Raw genomic sequence first — 13,065 nt, 5'->3', positions numbered from 1 at the left:
GTCTCCAGCGAGAGAGGGAAAGTTTGTGACCGTTGATTCAAGTTTTTGGTGCCTGCCAAGCAGGGGAGTCACTCCTTGACTCCCCTGCTTGGCAGGCACCAAAAGTAGGCACCAAAAGCAGGCACCAAAAGCAGGCACCAAAAGTAGTGGAACGTCTTCCAAAGGTAGTGGAACGTCGAAGGACCAGGATTCTTCTTGTAAAGCGTCGTCCAGGGATATCTAACTTGCAATGGCAAGGGTTCCCTATCTTATACAAAAAGACAGGGAGGGACTAGCTCTATGACCACACCAGGGAGGGTCAGCGTAGGGGGTGGTTACGCCCACTTCCCTTTGTCCAGTTTCACGCCAGAGCAGGGACAGGTAGCCCCTGAACCGGTTTGAGCTGGCATATACACAGAGGAGCCTACTGCTCCCTCAGTGCAGGACTTCAAAGCACTCTAGGAGTGCACCCACCCAGCCCCAATACACTAAATCCTGTCTGGAAGGTGGTTACACCTCCCTGTGACAGGCTGCCTATTGTTGGGCCTCCTCCACTGCGAGTTTCAGTCATCAGCAGGAGGGCAGCCCAGTGTCTGTGCTGGTGGCATCCATTTTGTGATGCCAGGGCTGTTTCAGATTTCTACCGGGAGGTTATAATGCACTTAAGAGTATATGGTTTAACCGCATCCACAAACAGCCACAGAGAATAGACTCTGCCAGCTGCAGTGGCACCCCCTCATATTGTAAACCATGCACCCTGCCCTCAGGATTGATAGGGCCTGCCTTAGGGGTGACTGATAGGTTTATAAGTGTGTGTATGGTGAGATATAGGAACCTATACCTCAGTGAGGAGTGCTAACACTACCTCACCCAGACTGCAGTAGCAGGCCTGTGGTGTCAGATTTAGTCTGCTTCCCAGGGGTGGCATAACACATGCTTCAGCCCCTGGTAGGCCTGTGAAGTACCTATGCCCTTGGTACCTAGGGTACCATATACTAGGGGCTCATAAGGTACCACAGTATCCAATCACTAGTGCATCTAGTATGCACTCAAAGTTGTTTAGAGAGAACAGAGAGACTGGGGCCCTTATTAGCAGGGACCCAGCCAGTCTATAGCCAGAAACCAGTGTTAACATCAGAAAAAAAATGGGGGCAACATAAGTGCAGATCCTACTCTCCTACACAGGCACTTCGGTAGCGTTCCACAGATAATATACAACTGGTGCAGCTTAGCCAGGCTCCCAGAATGGGGTCATCCTGCGGAAGATTTGCATATCTACAAGGCGGCAATATAAAATTATCGACGCTTTTGCGGCCGTTTTCGGCCGAAAAGCGGTGATAATTTTATCGCTATATTAGCAAGGTCACGCTATGCCGTGAAACCTTGCCTTAGCGCCTAAATTCCTAACGCCCATCTTTGCATCTCTAATGAGATGCAAAGTGGGAGTTCCTCCCCAGGATAACGGGAGAAATGTCGCTAAGCGACATTTCTCCTATTATCAAGCCTCACGCAAAGCAGCATAGCGACAAGAAAAGTAGCGATAACCTCTGTTATCGCTACTTTCCTTACGCCTGCTTTGAAACTGATTTAGCCATGATATCCTATGGAAGGTGGATATCATGGCTAAGTATGTGAGGCCCTATCATCAAGCTATCGTCAAACTTCGTGGGATTATCGCTGGGTTTTCAGCGATAATCTCACGTTTGGCAGTTAGCGCTAGGATTTTTATCGCTTTTGAGATAAGCGTTGCTAATAGCACGCTATCTCAGCGATAAAAATCCACGCTAGCCGGCGATAATTATCCTAGCGCTAAGTGCGCTTAGCGATAATTATCGCCGAGTGTTGCTGATAAATAGTTATATGCAAGCATTATTATTTAAAACACCGGATTATGTATTCCTAAAAAAAACATTCACTGCTTTGCATTTACAGAAGAATAACATTAAACATACACTGTATACATGCATTCTATTTGGCAATTATCGAATCTCAGCGCTGACTGTAAAGCAGTTTCATTCCCTTTAAAGTGATGGGTATGATAGGAGCGTGACATCACTTCCTGTGAAATCACTCGACGTGAAGTCTTTTCGGGTGACCTGTGCTAATTAGTCCCCTGCTAATTTTAGGGCCTGAGCCCTGCTTACCATAACTAAGATGTGTCCGTCCACCTGTCCGCTTCACATTCCAGTTCAAGAAACAGATCAACTGCTGTCACTGAGTCCAGACTATGCAGTGAGAGTGACCTATCGGTGAAGTATTTTAAAGGTCGACCGCCATCTTGTGGATGGTCAGGGGATTGATTAAGAAGGGAGAGTACGAATGGCGCCAAATATGTAATACAAAGAAAAGCAGCTACACGTGAAAGTTTAAGAAAGGCAATTCTAAATCTCGTGTAAAGTATTCTTTGGGTGGCTTCAAGTGACGTACTGCACGTGCTTTTAGTATATCGCATAAAATCGTGAAAAGTAACTTTTATTCAATAAGATTGTATCGCTTCCTCAACCGTGATTAAAAGTTCTCTAGTGGCTTTACTTTTCCAGTATATGTAAGTGCAAAATTTGTTTTACAAACACAGGAAAGATATTTTCAGCCAAAAAGGATGTCAGAAGTGGGATTCGAACCCACGCCTCCAGAGGAGACTGCGACCTGAACGCAGCGCCTTAGACCACTCGGCCATCCTGACTTCTACTAAATGATGATGCTGGATAAGTCCTATAGAATATAATAACAGTGGAATGATGCTCGTATGTCATATTATTTGAAAATGCCATTGGACCCTCAGATGAAAATAGGACTGCCTTTCTTAGAACAATACAATGCATTTGTTTATATTTTGCTGGAGCAGCCAAGAGCTGGGAGGTGAAAAATAATTCCTCTAAAATTGTCAGGCCAGGTGGAAAACCTAGATGAGGTACGGTTGCCAATCATTGTATGTCCCACTCTGTATGACTGACCAATTCCCCCAGCTCCTCGATGAACTGCTTACTAGATGATGCTATTAGACGATATCAGGTGCCCTGACTTATACAGACCCACTGACACCTGACATCCCCAGCCAGGCTTCATAACACACACCTCTACACAGCCAGGCTCAGCACATTATAAGAAAGCTTGCTGCACTTGGGCATTGGTATGGACCAGAACAGTGGGCAGGCGCGCAACACGCATTGGACTCAAAGGTCTTCAGCCTCCCCCCCGTCGTGTGTGGCACCGGGATGAGGCAGCTTCCCGGGCACACATACAGCCGCACCCGAGTACTTCACAGGTCTTTAAAAGACCTTTTGCTTGTTTATTTTATTTATTTTTTTATTTTAAAAGTTTTATATAGTGCTAGCTTGACCCGTAGGGGTCAGAGCGCTTTACATACATACTGTAAAGAAAAACAGACGGAAAATTGCATTAAAAAGTAGTCAGGCAGTAAGGAAGCAAAACCGGGGATAGGAAAAATGCAGCATGGAAGATAAGATGGTTAACACAGTCCGGTCACCAACTATCCTTGAATGTCAACAAAGAGGAGTAAACTCGGATATTGAAGTCTAGGTTAGGTGACGTTGATCAGGAAAGTATTTGTTAAGGAGATGGATTTTCAGGTCCCTTTTGAAAGAGGAGAAGGAGGGGTTGCATCTGAGAACTCTAGGGAGAGCGTTCCACATCCTGGGAGCGTTGCCAGAGAACGATCGGTATTGTGTGGTTTTCTTTTTCAGTTTCGGAGGAATAAGAAGGAGTGAGTTGGAGCTTCTCAGCGTTCTGGATTGACCTGCTCTTACCAGTTTGTTGTTCAGGTAGTCAGGGGCTGGAGAGTGAAGGGTTTTGTGCGTGATGCAGGCCAGTTTGTAAATACACCTCCCTTCCATGGTGAGCCAGTTGAGGGAGTTGAGAGCTGGAGTGATGTGTTCAAATCTTTTTACTCCGGATACGATGTTAACGAGGCTTTGATGGTTTTCACACCTACTTAGAGCCCCTGCAGCTCCACTCTGCCTTTTGCTTGAAGAATCAGCCCCCCCCGAAATTTATCTTAGCCCCCCTCCCCGAAATTTGACTCTAGTTGCGCCTCTGACAGTGGGCATGTGATATGTTTTATGGCTGGCTCAGAGACCAACATAGACATGCTATCTGGATGTGACTCATACATGCCAACATACCAGATTCAGACGAGACTCTCCCAATTTTTAAAGCCAAAAATGGCTTTATTTAGCTGTGTCCCTCATGAAATAGTTCCCACTTCAATACAAGTCACTGTGAAAATACATACCCTGATTATATTTATTAAACCTCCCTCTTACTGTTTTCCAAATATTGGCATGTCCGTTGATGGACTTATGCTGCCAGTTTTCCTCCTCCAAAGCGTAGCAAAACAGTAGTGACGAGGAGCGGAACATAAGAGTGGCTAGGTGCACCTGCCCCCAAGGGCCTGTTTGCTTGAAGGATGTGTGATGATGAGACGTCTGACCTCCAGCTCCCTTATGTGTATGCTTCCATCAACCTGCAAACTAGCAGCCCCTACTTCAATGCCCCACAGTGGAAGGCACGGGCTGGCAGGCTGAAGCTTCACAACCTGGTGAGGGATGCAACCACTGATGGCAGGGGGCGCAGGGGCAGGACTTGCCCATACTTTTATAATTTTAGAAAAACAGTTTCCCTGCTTTGTGTGAAAAAACAAAGGTCCCGGTACGGTTGAGTCTGATGGTTGAAATGCTTCCGCTGAATTGGAAGGTAGAGAGTCTCCTGTGCTGTGAAACTGAGGGAGGGCAGACAGCTAAGCAAGCCTTCATGCCAGGGTGCCTGCTTCTCTGAAATAAATGTAAATGTGCGCAATTGGTTAATCTGCAAATGTAAAAGGTGCATGGAAGACAGTATTGGCTTTAATTGATGGAATCACTTGAAGCTTCCTGATAACACAGAGTTATTCTTTTTGAGAGGTTTTGTCAGAGAGCTACCAGCCAAGCTGTGAACTGTGTGCTTTTAAAATCGATTTGTAAGAAACACAATTGCACTAGTACAGTCTGGGTATTACTAAAATATATATTTTGGAAGCACTTTTTTATCTTAATCCTTTTTGCACATTTTGTAGCAGCCTATCATATACAGTGTGTAATGCAAGTTTCAAATAATGACTTATATGTTCACAGCACTTTCTGTTGCAGACTTGGACCTCGTAGCACTAAACATACCCAAGTCACTATCTCTCCACTGCCCTGACCAGGGTTCTGTTCTGTGTCTCTCTGATGCAGCGCAATAACTAGTACAGGTTTCATACTGTATGATAGAGCATTTCCCACTGATTTACATAACTTATATTTAATTTTCATTCAGGCTGTGCGCTATTTTATATGCAGTTACCTGAAGGTGAAAGGACAAAAAAGTTATAGAATATTTCGTTTTTTAGCTTCACCCTTGACCATGCCCACACGCTCACTTACCCTACCCTGATTGCGCAGAGGATCACATTTTCCGTACTTTTTTTTATATGCACTTTGACCACTGGGTGCATTGCTCCCTGGTCTGCCGTTATGCCACGGACGTGATTTGAAAACTTTTTCGAAATGTTGAAGACAGGTCAAAACTGCCAGTACAATAAAGCCAGGCTCTTAAGTGGGCTGGGTCTTGCTGGTGCTCAGCATTGGTAGTTCTTAAAAGCAGGTGCAGGTGCTGAGATGGGTCCCTGTCGGGCTCTCCATTTCTGCCTTCACCCCCAGGGTGGAAAAAATCTAACCGCTGCATCAGTGCCACCGTTCACTGCCTGTGGTGTAACTTCAAAGAACCTTTTTATCGTTCTTTTTACAGTCTCATCATTTCAGAACTGAAGCATGTTCAATATTATATACAACAAAGCCATAGTTCTTGCTTATTTATCTTATGCAACTAACAACCATTGACACAGCCAATAGTCCTGGCTTGTTGTAGATGTAATGTTACTTGTATTATATATTTGGATGCAATGATCAAAGCAGCAAAATACCAGTCGGGTGGCATAATATGCGAAGTACAGGTTTTAAGCTTACCGTATTGCTCGGCTGTTCCCTTAATTACATCAGCCACGTCCCTTCGAGAGACCCCCTGCCCCCAGTTTTTTCATCCCACAAAAAAAGACCTGGAAAAGGCCATGGCTGTGGGGCATATCAACAAGGGGTGGCGATAATATTATCGCTGCTTTAGAGCTCGTTTTTGGGCGAAAAGCGGCGATAATATTATCGCATTATCAACAAGGACCCGCTAGCGCGTGTTTCCCTACAATAGCGCCCCTTGTCAGCACGCCGCCAATCGCATCGCTAATGAGATGCAAAGTAAGCGTGCCTGACAAGACTCCCTTGGGAAAATATCGCTAACCCAGCTTCGTCATATTGACAACGAGGGTTAGCGATATTTAAAATCACGTTAAGTATGCCTTAACGCATGAATTTAACGTCTGTTAAATTCCTGACTAAGGCATACCTAACATGGGGGGTGGATTGTGTGGCTAAGACCACAGGCCCTATCATCTAGGATATCGCAGTTTTCCACCATGGAAAACGGCGATATCCCCACTATCTCTGGAATTTTTATCGCCTCGGCGATGCGCGTTGTTAATAACGCGCTAACCGCGCGATAAATTCCACAGATAGCTGGCGATAAATATGCAAGCGCTAAGCGCGCTTTGCGATATTTATCGCCAGCCCTTGATAATATGCCCCTGTGTTGGCTGCCAACTGCAATACGTAGGTCAACCCAGACCATGAAAGTTTCGTTCTAAAGAACCCTCCATCCGCGGGTGCGCAATCTCACATTTACCAGCACTGACAAGGACCAAAGCAAGGGCCTCAGAACCCAAACAGTGGTTTAAAGGTGGAAAAAGAAAGGGTGCTTATTCCCAAAGCCAAGCAGCCTAGCTTGGGGTGCATAAGCATACAATGAGACTGCCCAATAAAACCCTAAGATGAGAAAGGACCGTGACGCTCAACATTGACGACAGATGGAACCAAGCAGTTCTCTATTTTAGACATTAGATCAGGATATTGCTAGCAAATCCACTCAACTACAGCTGCATCAACATAAGCCCTGAACACTGGCACGTGATCAGCAGCGCAAACATTCCAAAGCCCCATCTTTGAAGCATTAGCTGACTCAGCGACATGATGAATGCCAGCTACATTACCCTAACATATGCCACCACCATGCATGAGTATCTAGCCTGCCTCTAACACCTCTGCAGCGCGTCTACGACTGTTAGCACTTCCTATACCGCAGCAAGTGTAAATGGCTAAGAAAGTGTGACGGTGAGGCCAGAGCCTGTCAGTGTTTTCATACCTACCTGGCTGGCCATTGTCTTCATCTAACCACAGATTATAAATTGCTGAAACCCCTGCTCCATGCACCGCTTCTCACCCTCTGCCTCAGATTGTGAAATGGGTATTGCACTTGCAAGTATGTTACTTTGAAACATTGCACATTCCAGGAGCAAACAATCCAGCTGACTACGCATCACGCCACTCATGGCCTCCCAAACTGGCCAGGTGGAGAGGAGTGAACAGCACACACACTTCCCAGTTCAATGGGCCTGACAGTGCACCCTTGAGAACCCTGACATTGCTGAGTCCATGAAAGAGGAGGAATACCTACAGGGCACAACCTTGGTAGCTCATGAAACTACATGGAAATCTATTCTTCAAGGCCAACAACACAGGACATGTCGACATAATGTGGTCTACTCTCCATTTGCGCAATAGGTCAGGAGCTGCACACACAAACAGAAGGCATCACACTAACGGGACACTACACTATGATTCCATTATCATTCGCAATTCATCTGGTCACCAAGATCACCAAGGAGCAGTGTGCGCACAATCTTGTCTAAGAGGAAAAATGTAGGGACCCAATATAGACTAAATAGTAGAAGGTGCCCTAGATAAATGCATACTCTGTAAGGCCACAGGCATGGGTGAAGCCTCCAAGCCAATGATCACATAAGAGTGTAACATAACAGGTAGATAATCTGGCATTAATCAGCGCATCACCGCATATGTGTTACAACTAACAAATGATGGACGGAAGGCTGACAATGCAAACATTCTCCCCCAGTCAAAAGATCTGGGTTAAATCCATCGTTCTTTTGCCCACTACGCCACCCCAGTTTGGACCCAGCCATATGCAAATTAATGCTGACGCCATGCCCCATGGGAACAGTCCAGACCAAACTGCCAGGCCACGTCCTCCCTGGACCAGAAACAAGCATCCCGGGGCCAGTTTCAGGGCATGTCACCCCTCCTCAGCCAGGCTAGCTTGAATCCAGTGCAGTGGCACAGCGAGCAAGGGACCCACGTCTGGGCATACCCATCCCATTTAGGGTGAAAAGTGTTACAGCAAAGAAATGATGGATGGAATGCTGCCAATGCAAATATTCTCCCCCAGTCAAAAGATCTGGGTTAAATCCATCGTTCTTTTGCCCACTCTGCCACCCCAGTTTGGACCCAGCCATATGCAAATCTGTCCGGACGCCATGCCCCATGGGAACAGTCCAGAACGAACTGTCAGGCCAGGTCCTCCCTGGACCGGAAACAAGCATCCCAGGACCAGTTTCAGGGCATGTCACTCCCTCCTCAGCCAGGCTAGCTTGTATCCAGTGGCACAGCGAGCAAGGGACCCACGTCTGGGCATACCCATCCCACTTAGTGTGAAAAGTGTTACAGCAAACAAATGATGGACGGAATGCTGACAATGCAAACATACTCCCCCAGTCAAAAGATCTGGATTAAATCCATTGTTCTTTTGCCCACTACGCCACCCCAGCTTGGACCCAGCCATATGCAAGTCAGTCCTGACGCCGGAGATGTGAGCATCAACTGCAAAACCACTTCTTACTGCACCTCAGCCAAGAGAGACAACCCCAGAACATGAGCATCAGCTACTCATGGTGATCAACAGGTGCAATATGTTGACTTGCACTAATTTTCACAAGCAGCCTTTAAAGTGGAGAAAATCTGGGCTTTGCATAAACTGCCCCACAAAGTCAAAACAGAAAATGGCCCACCTTTCCGGGTCACTGATATTGATGAATACTTATGGATCCAGTAATCCATCCCTGCTGGCCGAAAGGCTTCAGAAAGTGCTGCAGCGCGGAGGCAGCTACCATACACATCATACTCAATAACCTGGTGACCAGAAATGAAGATGACCCCTGCCTCCTGATATTGCTGGACATCCCAGCTGCCTTCAACACAATCAACAACCAACCATCGTCCACACCTTGAAGTCTTGAATAAGATTCACTAGCAATGTCCTTTACTGGTTCTCCTCCCACCTTCCCAACCAACCAGGGGCAGCTCCTCCGCAATGGCGGAGGAGCATCGTCCCAATGCTTTTAAGCAGTGAGAAACATAAAATGGCAATAACTTGGAGTTATTGTCATTTTATGTTTCATGTCCTGTTGCTTTGTGGCGGTTGGGCGGGGCTGCTCTGCTCTCTGAGCGTGGCAGGGGTGGAGTGGTTTGCCCACCCCTTAGTGCGCAATGACTGTTTGTCGGCCCTGTCGGGCGGCCCAAACCAGTCATGCGCACTTCCCTGTTCTCCATGCAGGCTCCATTACAGACTGCATGAAGAACATGCCCACCCCTCCACCCCTGGCAGAGCGTCGTGTCACGGCGCTCAAACTCATGACAATGCTGCATTGCAGCATTGTGTTTGGCTTAGGGGAGGGAGCCTGGCTGCCTGCTTCCTCTTCCTGTCGGAGGCAGCAGAGGAGGAGCAGAGAAGACGCGGGACCCGGCCTTGAAGTACGTTTTTACATTTTCTTGAATTTCTTATCCCCCTTCCCTACTCCCCGTGACACCCGCCCACCCCCATGCTCACCCTGCCACTGTGAGCCATACCAGCCGCGACTGCAACCACCTCCAGTGGGTTCACAGAGACACCAACAGATCACAGAAGATCCCTATCACCTGCAGAGTCCTGCAAGGTTGCGTACTGTCCCCGTCATTTTTAACCTGTACATGGCGCTGCCTGAGGCTCTAATCATTGAAAACAGCATCAAAAGTACCCTGTATGCCAACAATACAGAACTCACCTGAAAGTCTTCCCTGCTCCGGAAATCCAATGCTTCAAACACTGTTTGCACCTCATCTATACCTGGACGTGTAGAATGTATCTGGAGCAGAATCCGCTAAGACAGAATTCCTGTTATTTCCAAGAATAGCAGGAACACAATAGTACACATTTGTCTCAACAGCATGAAGCTTGACAGCTTCAAATTCCATCTTACACCCAGTGCTAAGTATCTTGGCTTCACCCTGGACTCCAACCTCACCCTCAAGAATCCAGTGCCAAGAAAACAGATGGTCTGGTACCAGATTCCTTTACTGAAGAAAGTGAAAACAGCTCTCCTAGAAAGGAATCTCAGAACTGCTGAGCCCTTGCACTCTTCTATCTGGAAAGAGGACACCCCCTGCTCGGGACCTCCCAGACAGCACACTGCTGCCGCACCCCACAAGGGCATCCCACATGGCACGTCATCGAGGCTCTGAGAACATATCATCTCATCGCCCCCGTCGTCATCGATCTCCAATGGACCCCCTTCTGGCCTAGACCATCTTCCAAACCAGTTGCATCATCTACAAGGCCATGGGGATCAGCACCACAGCCGATCTGGCTGAGAAACTCACCGCCTCTGGGGGTTCTTGGTGACCCTGTGAACCAGGACACCATCGGATCGTGGTCTGTAGTGTAAGACGTGTAAGAGAAAAGCCTTTAATGCCATATAGCGCTCCACTGCCTGTGACTAGATGAATGGTTTGCAAATACCGCTTACATAGAAGGATAAACAAGCTCTCAAGGAGACAGGGAAGACCGGAGTAAAACAACGAGAAGACCTTGACCGTTTTGTGCAGGTGACAAAACCCCCCTGCTGCTCCACTTGGTACGCTCCTACCTCCATGATGGACAGCAGAGCACTCAATGACACCATTCCCACCACTGAAGGAGAGCCGTCGACTACAACAGCTGCTGAAGCCTGGGAACAGTGAATGACAAATAAACAAGCCTGCATCTGACACTGTGGAGGAAAACTGTGCACACTTGTTGCATGTGCTCTGTGGACTGTAACCGAATGAGAGGGCATGCAGGGAACTGTAGAGAGAGAAAGGGAGCGTGTACTAACAGACAGTTCAAAGTTCAACAGCATTGTAAGTCAGCATGAGATGATGAACTCACCTAGAGCACACCGAGAGACGACATCTAAGGGCAGCAACCTCAGCTCACCCTGGCCAGTGAAGCACCCACCTACACCCCAATCTTCCTATCAACTGTACCGTAATTCTAGTCTGCCTTTTTGTTTCCATTAGGGGTGGTATGCCACATCTTGTGCACACCCAGGGATGCCCCTGCATTAAATTTAAACTTTCACAAACATGATTTTATGAAATGCTTACTCATCACATAAGACTCTTCAAGTGAGCCTCCCCGGTGGCGCCCAATTTCTGATGTTAGGATAATTGTCAAGATCGATTCCGAACCCCTCTTGATACGGAGTCTGACCATGACAGGTAATAAGACCAACCTATTTATGTCTATTTTGTTCATTCCCTCTACATTTTGCCAACGCTTGTTTTTTCCAAAGATAAGAACCAGGCAGTGCTTTCAGGCATGGACGCCAATTCACCAAAATGCCAGGGGTAGCAGAAGTGACATCGCACGCCCTTTGACCTTCATTTTCACTCACATACACATGCTTACACATACACCCACAATAGCACACACACTCTTTCTCACATAAACACACTTTCACCCTCAAGCATTCACACAACATACATTTAAAAGCATGTTTAACTTACCTTAGCTGCCAGTGAAAGTCACAATCCACCTATTTGTACTTCATTTTATAACACTAATAGTGAATAATGTAATACTAGTCACTATTAGCGCAATAAAATTTTTTAAAAAGCCAAGGAGAGAGCGCCTCAACTGACATCCATAAGGACGAGCTGACTCTGGGGCAAGCCAGGGGTCGCAGCTGTGACCCATAGTAACCTATAAATGACGTCTTGCATTTAGGCTTCTGAAATGACCACTTGGGGACTGGGCTCTCCCTGGTTTTTAACTGTATCTCTGGGCAGCAATAGGAAGGAGAAAGGCTACCGTGATTACATCTTAGCATTGATTCCAATAATTATCATCTTCGATCCTGCTGAATTATCACATTTCAAATATACCTCGGGATCAGCGAAGCAGGCTGACTGCTAAGATTTATCAATCACAGTGTTCATAAGTCTGTAAACGATATATAATGTACTTGTAATAAGGTAGACAGGACATCCGTCACATCTGTGATAGATTACCCTTTATCCAAACTCTAAATCAGGCATGTAGTGCCTGCGACAATATGTAGTAGGCGTGGCAGCACAGCATGAGCATACATTTTACTTCACCTCATGTAAACAATGGAAATGGCATGCGTGGGGCACTAGAGTCAAAGAGGTTAAGAAAGGAATGGGCATTCTGAGTACATTGTGCTCAGTAGCGGCCGGCATGGATCGGTGGTGGCGGGGCGGGGGAAGAGATAAGGGGATATTTTTAAAAAGAAAAAAACTTACCTTACCACCGCGTCTCTCTGTCATCTCCCCTCGCGACAGGAATGAAACAGGAAGCAGGCAGCCAGGCTCCCCAGACCAATCACAACACTGCAAAGCAGCGTTGAGATTGGTAACCACCCAGGTTCCCCTGACCAATCAAAACTCTGCAATGCAGCGGCGTGATTAGTCTGAGAGCCGCGGTTCGCAGCTCAGCCAGGGGCTGAGGGTCTGGGCTGGTTCTTCATGGGGGCTGTAATGCATCCTGCATGGAGAACAGGAAAAGTGTGCATAACTGTTTGGCCGGCCCGAGAGGGGCAGCCAAACAGTCATTGCGCACTTAGGAGGGTGCTACCGCTCCTCCCCTGCTTTGCAGCCCCGCCACGCAAAGCCGCTGCAGCAGGAGGACACAATAAAATGATAATACTTTTCCTTTCTTTTACTGCTTCTAGGTCGTGGGGCGACGTTCCTCCGCCTTAGTGGAGGAGCCACCACTGATTGTGCAGCTACATGCAGGTGAACATACCAAAGGTAGTATAGATGATATGGACGC

At 47.1% G+C, this 13,065-nt stretch overlaps 1 non-coding gene across 1 annotated transcript; it reads right to left on the bottom strand.

The window, feature by feature from the left end:
* Positions 1-2,579: 2,579 nt before the first annotated feature.
* On the bottom strand, positions 2,580-2,662 carry TRNAL-CAG (transfer RNA leucine (anticodon CAG)). Its single transcript has one exon. It is a non-coding gene; the product is annotated as a tRNA-Leu (tRNA).
* Positions 2,663-13,065: the final 10,403 nt, after the last annotated feature.

The sequence above is a fragment of the Triturus cristatus genome, chromosome 4_1, assembly GCF_964204655.1.
Source record: "Triturus cristatus chromosome 4_1, aTriCri1.1, whole genome shotgun sequence".
NCBI classification, from domain to species: Eukaryota; Metazoa; Chordata; class Amphibia; order Caudata; family Salamandridae; genus Triturus; species Triturus cristatus.
The sequence above is the reverse complement of the archived record's forward strand: the minus strand, read 5'-3'. Positions and strand labels throughout refer to the sequence as shown.